Genomic DNA, 13,844 nt, shown 5'->3' with positions numbered 1-13,844 from the left:
TTTCATTTCCGAGATGACCTCACGTCCGCGTATGCAGAGACAAGCAATGTTGTATGCTAGACGGATAGGGCGTCATTTTACTGTCAAATACTGTAGCTCTCTTATTGCACCGGTATTTGGTAACTGAGAACGCCCCTAGCTCCATTATGGCTGGCAAAATTTATAATCCGGTTCTTCAGGGCTACTTCAAGTGCGCTTGCTACTGGCTTTCCTGAGCTCACCCTACTCGCCTTGTCACAGCTCTGTTAAAGTGTGATGCTAACTAATAATGAGAAACTCTTAGCCACGCTCAATCTTACATGCCACCCCTTGGTTGTTGCCGTCGCTAGTAAGATGAGGGTAGACTGTCGCACAATTAAGCTGAATCTCCACTCACGGTGCACATATCCCGCAAAGACAACCTTGTTTTCCGTTGCATGCAAAATTACCGTCTGCCTTTTTACCGAATTCCACCTACGTACTTTACTGGTGCCGCATTCTTGTTATATCCACGTGCTATAACAGGCGTCTACTCTTCATTGAGGAGCTGCAACCGGGGCTGAGTTCCACCTACGCTTCAGCACGGTCAAAATGGCAGGGCTCGTCCGGGATTTGAACCCGGGACCTCCTGCACCCAAAGCAGGAATCATACCCCTAGACCAACGAGCCACCTGGCTGGAGCAGTCAAGTTAATCCCAAGTAGTGGGCCTCACAGGGAACACAAACTTTCACGCGAATTCGCAAGATAAACGCTTTCTGCAGGCAGCACTCACCACTGTTGAGAAGAATATTAAAGGCAACGAATAAAAAGCGAAATAACTTCATCGAGCACTGCTTATGAACAGCCGGCAGTGCCTCAGTTTCGGTATGTGGTTTCTCAGGGTTAAGAGGAGGCGAATGCACTAAACAAAAGAACATCGGGAAACCAAGCACCAACTCATAACGAAAAGATTGCAAAATATACTGCAAGCAAAATTTCCAGAAGACGGATACTGAAGACGCCGCAGACAAAAGAATTATTCTATGCAGTAACGATTATCTAGGAAGCGTGAATTGCATGTGCTGCTCCACCACACAACTTCTTTTGATACTGTTTTACTTATTCTAAATTTTCATTACCTGATCGTCTCTAAAATACTGTGCGGTTATCACCTGGTTTCCAACAGCGATAGTAGTAAGTAAATCGACTACAAAGTCTTTCAAAGTAGGTCAGACACAAAAAAAAAAAAAATCGGAGCTGCGTGTAGCTCATGTCATTCTGCTTTCAATCGTGAATCTCCGGCTGGGAGTAGTGGCGTACTTCTGTAATCCAAGCTTCTGGGAGGCCGTTGTGTGGGAGAGATCTGGAAACAACTACAGATTCGACCGTTCCACGAGCTCAGGAACGGCCGCGATGCCTTCATCGAGCTCTGCAGATCGACAGATGATAGTGTGGAAATTTCGGCAAGCGGTGGCCAAGGGTTAAGAGAAGCCAAACACACTAAACACAAGAAAGTCGGGAAACCGAAGCACACAACTCATAACGAAAAGATTGCGGAATGCAGTGCGAAAGCAAAACTTCGAGAAGACCAACTCTGAAGCCATCGGCGAGCTAGGAATTATTCCGCACAAGAAGCGATCATGTAGGAGGAGCGAGCCGAGGCTGTCGCTCGACCACACAATAAATTTTTGCTTAATCCCAATTTGCAGTACCGGTTCGACACTAGAATACTGCGCCTTGGTTCTTCCAAAAGCGATAGTAATAAGCACGTCGACTGCAGTGTCATTTGGGGTAGTGAGTCAGACATGGAGAGGATATGGGGCGGGTGGAATATGCAACGACAGGGGCATTGCAGGGCGGCCGCCGGCTCCTTGCGCTGTGGCGCACCGGTGCCGGCGGCGGCCTGGCTGGGCTGCTGGTGCCTCCATGTAGAGCTGCCGCGGAGCCCAGGCAAAGTGCCGCTAACGAAGCGATTGCCTTTGGTGACATCTTTTGCAATAACGACTGCGCGAATCGACGGTATCTCGTAAGGAAGGAAAGAGCAGCAGCTGCCGCCGAGCCCAGGCGCCGTGCCGAACACGCAGAAGGTCCCCGGCTCGATTGCGGGCGGAAACCCGTTTTCGTCGCACTCAGCAAGACACTTGCTACGATCTCTACTGTGACCATTTCAATCAACTTCAAACGTTCCATCAGCAGGGTGCACATGGCTCAAATGAAACATGAAACGGTTTCAGAACTGGTTGTCGGATTTTAGCGCTGACTTGGAGGCCTGGAAATGCGCGAAACAGCCACCGCCATGCGATTTGTTACCACACCGTTGTACAAAACGCAAGGGCTCGTCCGGGATTTGAACCCGGGACCTCCCGCGCCCGAAGCAGGAATCATACCCCTAGACCAACGAGCCTATTCGTTCCGAAAACGCACTGCATGTGAATGACGCCACCTTTGATGGTCTCACCATGTAGGGCTGCAGCTCAGCCAGCGTTCTCCCTGTCTGTCGCGGTTGGATTGTTTTCATCGACGTCTTTTACTGCAGGAACTTCACGAATCGGAGGGAGCTCGTAGCCGATGCCCTTGCTAACACAGAAGAAAAACTGTTGCTATTACGAGTCTCCGGGTGGTACATGAAAAGAACCGTCGTTTCCGTGGTGTAGCGGTTATCACGTCTGCTTTACACGCAGAAGGTCCCCGGTTCGATCCCGGGCGGGAACACAACAATTTTAATCCATATTTCGGATTTCATTTCCGAGATGACCTCACGTCCGCGTATGCAGAGACAAGCAATGTTGTATGCTAGACGGATAGGGCGTCATTTTACTGTCAAATACTGTAGCTCTCTTATTGCACCGGTATTTGGTAACTGAGAACGCCCCTAGCTCCATTATGGCTGGCAAAATTTATAATCCGGTTCTTCAGGGCTACTTCAAGTGCGCTTGCTACTGGCTTTCCTGAGCTCACCCTACTCGCCTTGTCACAGCTCTGTTAAAGTGTGATGCTAACTAATAATGAGAAACTCTTAGCCACGCTCAATCTTACATGCCACCCCTTGGTTGTTGCCGTCGCTAGTAAGATGAGGGTAGACTGTCGCACAATTAAGCTGAATCTCCACTCACGGTGCACATATCCCGCAAAGACAACCTTGTTTTCCGTTGCATGCAAAATTACCGTCTGCCTTTTTACCGAATTCCACCTACGTACTTTACTGGTGCCGCATTCTTGTTATATCCACGTGCTATAACAGGCGTCTACTCTTCATTGAGGAGCTGCAACCGGGGCTGAGTTCCACCTACGCTTCAGCACGGTCAAAATGGCAGGGCTCGTCCGGGATTTGAACCCGGGACCTCCTGCACCCAAAGCAGGAATCATACCCCTAGACCAACGAGCCACCTGGCTGGAGCAGTCAAGTTAATCCCAAGTAGTGGGCCTCACAGGGAACACAAACTTTCACGCGAATTCGCAAGATAAACGCTTTCTGCAGGCAGCACTCACCACTGTTGAGAAGAATATTAAAGGCAACGAATAAAAAGCGAAATAACTTCATCGAGCACTGCTTATGAACAGCCGGCAGTGCCTCAGTTTCGGTATGTGGTTTCTCAGGGTTAAGAGGAGGCGAATGCACTAAACAAAAGAACATCGGGAAACCAAGCACCAACTCATAACGAAAAGATTGCAAAATATACTGCAAGCAAAATTTCCAGAAGACGGATACTGAAGACGCCGCAGACAAAAGAATTATTCTATGCAGTAACGATTATCTAGGAAGCGTGAATTGCATGTGCTGCTCCACCACACAACTTCTTTTGATACTGTTTTACTTATTCTAAATTTTCATTACCTGATCGTCTCTAAAATACTGTGCGGTTATCACCTGGTTTCCAACAGCGATAGTAGTAAGTAAATCGACTACAAAGTCTTTCAAAGTAGGTCAGACACAAAAAAAAAAAAAATCGGAGCTGCGTGTAGCTCATGTCATTCTGCTTTCAATCGTGAATCTCCGGCTGGGAGTAGTGGCGTACTTCTGTAATCCAAGCTTCTGGGAGGCCGTTGTGTGGGAGAGATCTGGAAACAACTACAGATTCGACCGTTCCACGAGCTCAGGAACGGCCGCGATGCCTTCATCGAGCTCTGCAGATCGACAGATGATAGTGTGGAAATTTCGGCAAGCGGTGGCCAAGGGTTAAGAGAAGCCAAACACACTAAACACAAGAAAGTCGGGAAACCGAAGCACACAACTCATAACGAAAAGATTGCGGAATGCAGTGCGAAAGCAAAACTTCGAGAAGACCAACTCTGAAGCCATCGGCGAGCTAGGAATTATTCCGCACAAGAAGCGATCATGTAGGAGGAGCGAGCCGAGGCTGTCGCTCGACCACACAATAAATTTTTGCTTAATCCCAATTTGCAGTACCGGTTCGACACTAGAATACTGCGCCTTGGTTCTTCCAAAAGCGATAGTAATAAGCACGTCGACTGCAGTGTCATTTGGGGTAGTGAGTCAGACATGGAGAGGATATGGGGCGGGTGGAATATGCAACGACAGGGGCATTGCAGGGCGGCCGCCGGCTCCTTGCGCTGTGGCGCACCGGTGCCGGCGGCGGCCTGGCTGGGCTGCTGGTGCCTCCATGTAGAGCTGCCGCGGAGCCCAGGCAAAGTGCCGCTAACGAAGCGATTGCCTTTGGTGACATCTTTTGCAATAACGACTGCGCGAATCGACGGTATCTCGTAAGGAAGGAAAGAGCAGCAGCTGCCGCCGAGCCCAGGCGCCGTGCCGAACACGCAGAAGGTCCCCGGCTCGATTGCGGGCGGAAACCCGTTTTCGTCGCACTCAGCAAGACACTTGCTACGATCTCTACTGTGACCATTTCAATCAACTTCAAACGTTCCATCAGCAGGGTGCACATGGCTCAAATGAAACATGAAACGGTTTCAGAACTGGTTGTCGGATTTTAGCGCTGACTTGGAGGCCTGGAAATGCGCGAAACAGCCACCGCCATGCGATTTGTTACCACACCGTTGTACAAAACGCAAGGGCTCGTCCGGGATTTGAACCCGGGACCTCCTGCGCCCGAAGCAGGAATCATACCCCTAGACCAACGAGCCTATTCGTTCCGAAAACGCACTGCATGTGAATGACGCCACCTTTGATGGTCTCACCATGTAGGGCTGCAGCTCAGCCAGCGTTCTCCCTGTCTGTCGCGGTTGGATTGTTTTCATCGACGTCTTTTACTGCAGGAACTTCACGAATCGGAGGGAGCTCGTAGCCGATGCCCTTGCTAACACAGAAGAAAAACTGTTGCTATTACGAGTCTCCGGGTGGTACATGAAAAGAACCGTCGTTTCCGTGGTGTAGCGGTTATCACGTCTGCTTTACACGCAGAAGGTCCCCGGTTCGATCCCGGGCGGGAACACAACAATTTTAATCCATATTTCGGATTTCATTTCCGAGATGACCTCACGTCCGCGTATGCAGAGACAAGCAATGTTGTATGCTAGACGGATAGGGCGTCATTTTACTGTCAAATACTGTAGCTCTCTTATTGCACCGGTATTTGGTAACTGAGAACGCCCCTAGCTCCATTATGGCTGGCAAAATTTATAATCCGGTTCTTCAGGGCTACTTCAAGTGCGCTTGCTACTGGCTTTCCTGAGCTCACCCTACTCGCCTTGTCACAGCTCTGTTAAAGTGTGATGCTAACTAATAATGAGAAACTCTTAGCCACGCTCAATCTTACATGCCACCCCTTGGTTGTTGCCGTCGCTAGTAAGATGAGGGTAGACTGTCGCACAATTAAGCTGAATCTCCACTCACGGTGCACATATCCCGCAAAGACAACCTTGTTTTCCGTTGCATGCAAAATTACCGTCTGCCTTTTTACCGAATTCCACCTACGTACTTTACTGGTGCCGCATTCTTGTTATATCCACGTGCTATAACAGGCGTCTACTCTTCATTGAGGAGCTGCAACCGGGGCTGAGTTCCACCTACGCTTCAGCACGGTCAAAATGGCAGGGCTCGTCCGGGATTTGAACCCGGGACCTCCTGCACCCAAAGCAGGAATCATACCCCTAGACCAACGAGCCACCTGGCTGGAGCAGTCAAGTTAATCCCAAGTAGTGGGCCTCACAGGGAACACAAACTTTCACGCGAATTCGCAAGATAAACGCTTTCTGCAGGCAGCACTCACCACTGTTGAGAAGAATATTAAAGGCAACGAATAAAAAGCGAAATAACTTCATCGAGCACTGCTTATGAACAGCCGGCAGTGCCTCAGTTTCGGTATGTGGTTTCTCAGGGTTAAGAGGAGGCGAATGCACTAAACAAAAGAACATCGGGAAACCAAGCACCAACTCATAACGAAAAGATTGCAAAATATACTGCAAGCAAAATTTCCAGAAGACGGATACTGAAGACGCCGCAGACAAAAGAATTATTCTATGCAGTAACGATTATCTAGGAAGCGTGAATTGCATGTGCTGCTCCACCACACAACTTCTTTTGATACTGTTTTACTTATTCTAAATTTTCATTACCTGATCGTCTCTAAAATACTGTGCGGTTATCACCTGGTTTCCAACAGCGATAGTAGTAAGTAAATCGACTACAAAGTCTTTCAAAGTAGGTCAGACACAAAAAAAAAAAAAATCGGAGCTGCGTGTAGCTCATGTCATTCTGCTTTCAATCGTGAATCTCCGGCTGGGAGTAGTGGCGTACTTCTGTAATCCAAGCTTCTGGGAGGCCGTTGTGTGGGAGAGATCTGGAAACAACTACAGATTCGACCGTTCCACGAGCTCAGGAACGGCCGCGATGCCTTCCTCGAGCTCTGCAGATCGACAGATGATAGTGTGGAAATTTCGGCAAGCGGTGGCCAAGGGTTAAGAGAAGCCAAACACACTAAACACAAGAAAGTCGGGAAACCGAAGCACACAACTCATAACGAAAAGATTGCGGAATGCAGTGCGAAAGCAAAACTTCGAGAAGACCAACTCTGAAGCCATCGGCGAGCTAGGAATTATTCCGCACAAGAAGCGATCATGTAGGAGGAGCGAGCCGAGGCTGTCGCTCGACCACACAATAAATTTTTGCTTAATCCCAATTTGCAGTACCGGTTCGACACTAGAATACTGCGCCTTGGTTCTTCCAAAAGCGATAGTAATAAGCACGTCGACTGCAGTGTCATTTGGGGTAGTGAGTCAGACATGGAGAGGATATGGGGCGGGTGGAATATGCAACGACAGGGGCATTGCAGGGCGGCCGCCGGCTCCTTGCGCTGTGGCGCACCGGTGCCGGCGGCGGCCTGGCTGGGCTGCTGGTGCCTCCATGTAGAGCTGCCGCGGAGCCCAGGCATGTAGAGCTGCCGCGGAGCCCAGGCAAAGTGCCGCTAACGAAGCGATTGCCTTTGGTGACATCTTTTGCAATAACGACTGCGCGAATCGACGGTATCTCGTAAGGAAGGAAAGAGCAGCAGCTGCCGCCGAGCCCAGGCGCCGTGCCGAACACGCAGAAGGTCCCCGGCTCGATTGCGGGCGGAAACCCGTTTTCGTCGCACTCAGCAAGACACTTGCTACGATCTCTACTGTGACCATTTCAATCAACTTCAAACGTTCCATCAGCAGGGTGCACATGGCTCAAATGAAACATGAAACGGTTTCAGAACTGGTTGTCGGATTTTAGCGCTGACTTGGAGGCCTGGAAATGCGCGAAACAGCCACCGCCATGCGATTTGTTACCACACCGTTGTACAAAACGCAAGGGCTCGTCCGGGATTTGAACCCGGGACCTCCTGCGCCCGAAGCAGGAATCATACCCCTAGACCAACGAGCCTATTCGTTCCGAAAACGCACTGCATGTGAATGACGCCACCTTTGATGGTCTCACCATGTAGGGCTGCAGCTCAGCCAGCGTTCTCCCTGTCTGTCGCGGTTGGATTGTTTTCATCGACGTCTTTTACTGCAGGAACTTCACGAATCGGAGGGAGCTCGTAGCCGATGCCCTTGCTAACACAGAAGAAAAACTGTTGCTATTACGAGTCTCCGGGTGGTACATGAAAAGAACCGTCGTTTCCGTGGTGTAGCGGTTATCACGTCTGCTTTACACGCAGAAGGTCCCCGGTTCGATCCCGGGCGGGAACACAACAATTTTAATCCATATTTCGGATTTCATTTCCGAGATGACCTCACGTCCGCGTATGCAGAGACAAGCAATGTTGTATGCTAGACGGATAGTTCGTCATTTTACTGTCAAATACTGTAGCTCTCTTATTGCACCGGTATTTGGTAACTGAGAACGCCCCTAGCTCCATTATGGCTGGCAAAATTTATAATCCGGTTCTTCAGGGCTACTTCAAGTGCGCTTGCTACTGGCTTTCCTGAGCTCACCCTACTCGCCTTGTCACAGCTCTGTTAAAGTGTGATGCTAACTAATAATGAGAAACTCTTAGCCACGCTCAATCTTACATGCCACCCCTTGGTTGTTGCCGTCGCTAGTAAGATGAGGGTAGACTGTCGCACAATTAAGCTGAATCTCCACTCACGGTGCACATATCCCGCAAAGACAACCTTGTTTTCCGTTGCATGCAAAATTACCGTCTGCCTTTTTACCGAATTCCACCTACGTACTTTACTGGTGCCGCATTCTTGTTATATCCACGTGCTATAACAGGCGTCTACTCTTCATTGAGGAGCTGCAACCGGGGCTGAGTTCCACCTACGCTTCAGCACGGTCAAAATGGCAGGGCTCGTCCGGGATTTGAACCCGGGACCTCCTGCACCCAAAGCAGGAATCATACCCCTAGACCAACGAGCCACCTGGCTGGAGCAGTCAAGTTAATCCCAAGTAGTGGGCCTCACAGGGAACACAAACTTTCACGCGAATTCGCAAGATAAACGCTTTCTGCAGGCAGCACTCACCACTGTTGAGAAGAATATTAAAGGCAACGAATAAAAAGCGAAATAACTTCATCGAGCACTGCTTATGAACAGCCGGCAGTGCCTCAGTTTCGGTATGTGGTTTCTCAGGGTTAAGAGGAGGCGAATGCACTAAACAAAAGAACATCGGGAAACCAAGCACCAACTCATAACGAAAAGATTGCAAAATATACTGCAAGCAAAATTTCCAGAAGACGGATACTGAAGACGCCGCAGACAAAAGAATTATTCTATGCAGTAACGATTATCTAGGAAGCGTGAATTGCATGTGCTGCTCCACCACACAACTTCTTTTGATACTGTTTTACTTATTCTAAATTTTCATTACCTGATCGTCTCTAAAATACTGTGCGGTTATCACCTGGTTTCCAACAGCGATAGTAGTAAGTAAATCGACTACAAAGTCTTTCAAAGTAGGTCAGACACAAAAAAAAAAAAAATCGGAGCTGCGTGTAGCTCATGTCATTCTGCTTTCAATCGTGAATCTCCGGCTGGGAGTAGTGGCGTACTTCTGTAATCCAAGCTTCTGGGAGGCCGTTGTGTGGGAGAGATCTGGAAACAACTACAGATTCGACCGTTCCACGAGCTCAGGAACGGCCGCGATGCCTTCATCGAGCTCTGCAGATCGACAGATGATAGTGTGGAAATTTCGGCAAGCGGTGGCCAAGGGTTAAGAGAAGCCAAACACACTAAACACAAGAAAGTCGGGAAACCGAAGCACACAACTCATAACGAAAAGATTGCGGAATGCAGTGCGAAAGCAAAACTTCGAGAAGACCAACTCTGAAGCCATCGGCGAGCTAGGAATTATTCCGCACAAGAAGCGATCATGTAGGAGGAGCGAGCCGAGGCTGTCGCTCGACCACACAATAAATTTTTGCTTAATCCCAATTTGCAGTACCGGTTCGACACTAGAATACTGCGCCTTGGTTCTTCCAAAAGCGATAGTAATAAGCACGTCGACTGCAGTGTCATTTGGGGTAGTGAGTCAGACATGGAGAGGATATGGGGCGGGTGGAATATGCAACGACAGGGGCATTGCAGGGCGGCCGCCGGCTCCTTGCGCTGTGGCGCACCGGTGCCGGCGGCGGCCTGGCTGGGCTGCTGGTGCCTCCATGTAGAGCTGCCGCGGAGCCCAGGCAAAGTGCCGCTAACGAAGCGATTGCCTTTGGTGACATCTTTTGCAATAACGACTGCGCGAATCGACGGTATCTCGTAAGGAAGGAAAGAGCAGCAGCTGCCGCCGAGCCCAGGCGCCGTGCCGAACACGCAGAAGGTCCCCGGCTCGATTGCGGGCGGAAACCCGTTTTCGTCGCACTCAGCAAGACACTTGCTACGATCTCTACTGTGACCATTTCAATCAACTTCAAACGTTCCATCAGCAGGGTGCACATGGCTCAAATGAAACATGAAACGGTTTCAGAACTGGTTGTCGGATTTTAGCGCTGACTTGGAGGCCTGGAAATGCGCGAAACAGCCACCGCCATGCGATTTGTTACCACACCGTTGTACAAAACGCAAGGGCTCGTCCGGGATTTGAACCCGGGACCTCCCGCGCCCGAAGCAGGAATCATACCCCTAGACCAACGAGCCTATTCGTTCCGAAAACGCACTGCATGTGAATGACGCCACCTTTGATGGTCTCACCATGTAGGGCTGCAGCTCAGCCAGCGTTCTCCCTGTCTGTCGCGGTTGGATTGTTTTCATCGACGTCTTTTACTGCAGGAACTTCACGAATCGGAGGGAGCTCGTAGCCGATGCCCTTGCTAACACAGAAGAAAAACTGTTGCTATTACGAGTCTCCGGGTGGTACATGAAAAGAACCGTCGTTTCCGTGGTGTAGCGGTTATCACGTCTGCTTTACACGCAGAAGGTCCCCGGTTCGATCCCGGGCGGGAACACAACAATTTTAATCTATATTTCGGATTTCATTTCCGAGATGACCTCACGTCCGCGTATGCAGAGACAAGCAATGTTGTATGCTAGACGGATAGGGCGTCATTTTACTGTCAAATACTGTAGCTCTCTTATTGCACCGGTATTTGGTAACTGAGAACGCCCCTAGCTCCATTATGGCTGGCAAAATTTATAATCCGGTTCTTCAGGGCTACTTCAAGTGCGCTTGCTACTGGCTTTCCTGAGCTCACCCTACTCGCCTTGTCACAGCTCTGTTAAAGTGTGATGCTAACTAATAATGAGAAACTCTTAGCCACGCTCAATCTTACATGCCACCCCTTGGTTGTTGCCGTCGCTAGTAAGATGAGGGTAGACTGTCGCACAATTAAGCTGAATCTCCACTCACGGTGCACATATCCCGCAAAGACAACCTTGTTTTCCGTTGCATGCAAAATTACCGTCTGCCTTTCTACCGAATTCCACCTACGTACTTTACTGGTGCCGCATTCTTGTTATATCCACGTGCTATAACAGGCGTCTACTCTTCATTGAGGAGCTGCAACCGGGGCTGAGTTCCACCTACGCTTCAGCACGGTCAAAATGGCAGGGCTCGTCCGGGATTTGAACCCGGGACCTCCTGCACCCAAAGCAGGAATCATACCCCTAGACCAACGAGCCACCTGGCTGGAGCAGTCAAGTTAATCCCAAGTAGTGGGCCTCACAGGGAACACAAACTTTCACGCGAATTCGCAAGATAAACGCTTTCTGCAGGCAGCACTCACCACTGTTGAGAAGAATATTAAAGGCAACGAATAAAAAGCGAAATAACTTCATCGAGCACTGCTTATGAACAGCCGGCAGTGCCTCAGTTTCGGTATGTGGTTTCTCAGGGTTAAGAGGAGGCGAATGCACTAAACAAAAGAACATCGGGAAACCAAGCACCAACTCATAACGAAAAGATTGCAAAATATACTGCAAGCAAAATTTCCAGAAGACGGATACTGAAGACGCCGCAGACAAAAGAATTATTCTATGCAGTAACGATTATCTAGGAAGCGTGAATTGCATGTGCTGCTCCACCACACAACTTCTTTTGATACTGTTTTACTTATTCTAAATTTTCATTACCTGATCGTCTCTAAAATACTGTGCGGTTATCACCTGGTTTCCAACAGCGATAGTAGTAAGTAAATCGACTACAAAGTCTTTCAAAGTAGGTCAGACACAAAAAAAAAAAAATCGGAGCTGCGTGTAGCTCATGTCATTCTGCTTTCAATCGTGAATCTCCGGCTGGGAGTAGTGGCGTACTTCTGTAATCCAAGCTTCTGGGAGGCCGTTGTGTGGGAGAGATCTGGAAACAACTACAGATTCGACCGTTCCACGAGCTCAGGAACGGCCGCGATGCCTTCATCGAGCTCTGCAGATCGACAGATGATAGTGTGGAAATTTCGGCAAGCGGTGGCTAAGGGTTAAGAGAAGCCAAACACACTAAACACAAGAAAGTCGGGAAACCGAAGCACACAACTCATAACGAAAAGATTGCGGAATGCAGTGCGAAAGCAAAACTTCGAGAAGACCAACTCTGAAGCCATCGGCGAGCTAGGAATTATTCCGCACAAGAAGCGATCATGTAGGAGGAGCGAGCCGAGGCTGTCGCTCGACCACACAATAAATTTTTGCTTAATCCCAATTTGCAGTACCGGTTCGACACTAGAATACTGCGCCTTGGTTCTTCCAAAAGCGATAGTAATAAGCACGTCGACTGCAGTGTCATGTGGGGTAGTGAGTCAGACATGGAGAGGATATGGGGCGGGTGGAATATGCAACGACAGGGGCATTGCAGGGCGGCCGCCGGCTCCTTGCGCTGTGGCGCACCGGTGCCGGCGGCGGCCTGGCTGGGCTGCTGGTGCCTCCATGTAGAGCTGCCGCGGAGCCCAGGCAAAGTGCCGCTAACGAAGCGATTGCCTTTGGTGACATCTTTTGCAATAACGACTGCGCGAATCGACGGTATCTCGTAAGGAAGGAAAGAGCAGCAGCTGCCGCCGAGCCCAGGCGCCGTGCCGAACACGCAGAAGGTCCCCGGCTCGATTGCGGGCGGAAACCCGTTTTCGTCGCACTCAGCAAGACACTTGCTACGATCTCTACTGTGACCATTTAAATCAACTTCAAACGTTCCATCAGCAGGGTGCACATGGCTCAAATGAAACATGAAACGGTTTCAGAACTGGTTGTCGGATTTTAGCGCTGACTTGGAGGCCTGGAAATGCGCGAAACAGCCACCGCCATGCGATTTGTTACCACACCGTTGTACAAAACGCAAGGGCTCGTCCGGGATTTGAACCCGGGACCTCCTGCACCCGAAGCAGGAATCATACCCCTAGACCAACGAGCCTATTCGTTCCGAAAACGCACTGCATGTGAATGACGCCACCTTTGATGGTCTCACCATGTAGGGCTGCAGCTCAGCCAGCGTTCTCCCTGTCTGTCGCGGTTGGATTGTTTTCATCGACGTCTTTTACTGCAGGAACTTCACGAATCGGAGGGAGCTCGTAGCCGATGCCCTTGCTAACACAGAAGAAAAACTGTTGCTATTACGAGTCTCCGGGTGGTACATGAAAAGAACCGTCGTTTCCGTGGTGTAGCGGTTATCACGTCTGCTTTACACGCAGAAGGTCCCCGGTTCGATCCCGGGCGGGAACACAACAATTTTAATCTATATTTCGGATTTCATTTCCGTGACGACCTCACGTCCGCGTATGCAGAGACAAGCAATGTTGTATGCTAGACGGATAGGGCGTCATTTTACTGTCAAATACTGTAGCTCTCTTATTGCACCGGTATTTGGTAACTGAGAACGCCCCTAGCTCCATTATGGCTGGCAAAATTTATAATCCGGTTCTTCAGGGCTACTTCAAGTGCGCTTGCTACTGGCTTTCCTGAGCTCACCCTACTCGCCTTGTCACAGCTCTGTTAAAGTGTGATGCTAACTAATAATGAGAAACTCTTAGCCACGCTCAATCTTACATGCCACCCCTTGGTTGTTGCCGTCGCTAGTAAGATGAGG

The 13,844-nt window shown here is 49.7% G+C and overlaps 15 non-coding genes across 15 annotated transcripts; 5 read left to right on the top strand and 10 right to left on the bottom strand.

Annotated features, from left to right (window-relative positions):
- Positions 1-576: 576 nt before the first annotated feature.
- Trnap-ugg lies at positions 577-648 on the bottom strand. The gene has a single exon. It is a non-coding gene; the product is annotated as a tRNA-Pro (tRNA).
- Positions 649-2,291: 1,643 nt separating this feature from the next.
- Positions 2,292-2,363, bottom strand: Trnap-cgg. The gene has a single exon. It is a non-coding gene; the product is annotated as a tRNA-Pro (tRNA).
- Positions 2,364-2,598: 235 nt separating this feature from the next.
- On the top strand, positions 2,599-2,671 carry Trnav-uac. The gene has a single exon. It is a non-coding gene; the product is annotated as a tRNA-Val (tRNA).
- A 601-nt stretch (positions 2,672-3,272) lies between these two features.
- Trnap-ugg lies at positions 3,273-3,344 on the bottom strand. The gene has a single exon. It is a non-coding gene; the product is annotated as a tRNA-Pro (tRNA).
- A 1,643-nt stretch (positions 3,345-4,987) lies between these two features.
- On the bottom strand, positions 4,988-5,059 carry Trnap-cgg. The gene has a single exon. It is a non-coding gene; the product is annotated as a tRNA-Pro (tRNA).
- A 235-nt stretch (positions 5,060-5,294) lies between these two features.
- Positions 5,295-5,367, top strand: Trnav-uac. The gene has a single exon. It is a non-coding gene; the product is annotated as a tRNA-Val (tRNA).
- Positions 5,368-5,968: 601 nt separating this feature from the next.
- Trnap-ugg lies at positions 5,969-6,040 on the bottom strand. Its single transcript has one exon. It is a non-coding gene; the product is annotated as a tRNA-Pro (tRNA).
- A 1,669-nt stretch (positions 6,041-7,709) lies between these two features.
- Positions 7,710-7,781, bottom strand: Trnap-cgg. Its single transcript has one exon. It is a non-coding gene; the product is annotated as a tRNA-Pro (tRNA).
- Positions 7,782-8,016: 235 nt separating this feature from the next.
- On the top strand, positions 8,017-8,089 carry Trnav-uac. Its single transcript has one exon. It is a non-coding gene; the product is annotated as a tRNA-Val (tRNA).
- A 601-nt stretch (positions 8,090-8,690) lies between these two features.
- On the bottom strand, positions 8,691-8,762 carry Trnap-ugg. Its single transcript has one exon. It is a non-coding gene; the product is annotated as a tRNA-Pro (tRNA).
- A 1,643-nt stretch (positions 8,763-10,405) lies between these two features.
- Positions 10,406-10,477, bottom strand: Trnap-cgg. The gene has a single exon. It is a non-coding gene; the product is annotated as a tRNA-Pro (tRNA).
- A 235-nt stretch (positions 10,478-10,712) lies between these two features.
- Trnav-uac lies at positions 10,713-10,785 on the top strand. The gene has a single exon. It is a non-coding gene; the product is annotated as a tRNA-Val (tRNA).
- Positions 10,786-11,386: 601 nt separating this feature from the next.
- On the bottom strand, positions 11,387-11,458 carry Trnap-ugg. The gene has a single exon. It is a non-coding gene; the product is annotated as a tRNA-Pro (tRNA).
- Positions 11,459-13,100: 1,642 nt separating this feature from the next.
- Positions 13,101-13,172, bottom strand: Trnap-cgg. Its single transcript has one exon. It is a non-coding gene; the product is annotated as a tRNA-Pro (tRNA).
- Positions 13,173-13,407: 235 nt separating this feature from the next.
- Trnav-uac lies at positions 13,408-13,480 on the top strand. Its single transcript has one exon. It is a non-coding gene; the product is annotated as a tRNA-Val (tRNA).
- The last annotated feature ends 364 nt before the right edge of the window (positions 13,481-13,844 follow it).

Source organism: Schistocerca americana, chromosome 2 (assembly GCF_021461395.2).
Source record: "Schistocerca americana isolate TAMUIC-IGC-003095 chromosome 2, iqSchAmer2.1, whole genome shotgun sequence".
NCBI lineage: Eukaryota > Metazoa > Arthropoda > Insecta > Orthoptera > Acrididae > Schistocerca > Schistocerca americana.
This window is presented reverse-complemented; position numbering and strand designations above follow the sequence as displayed.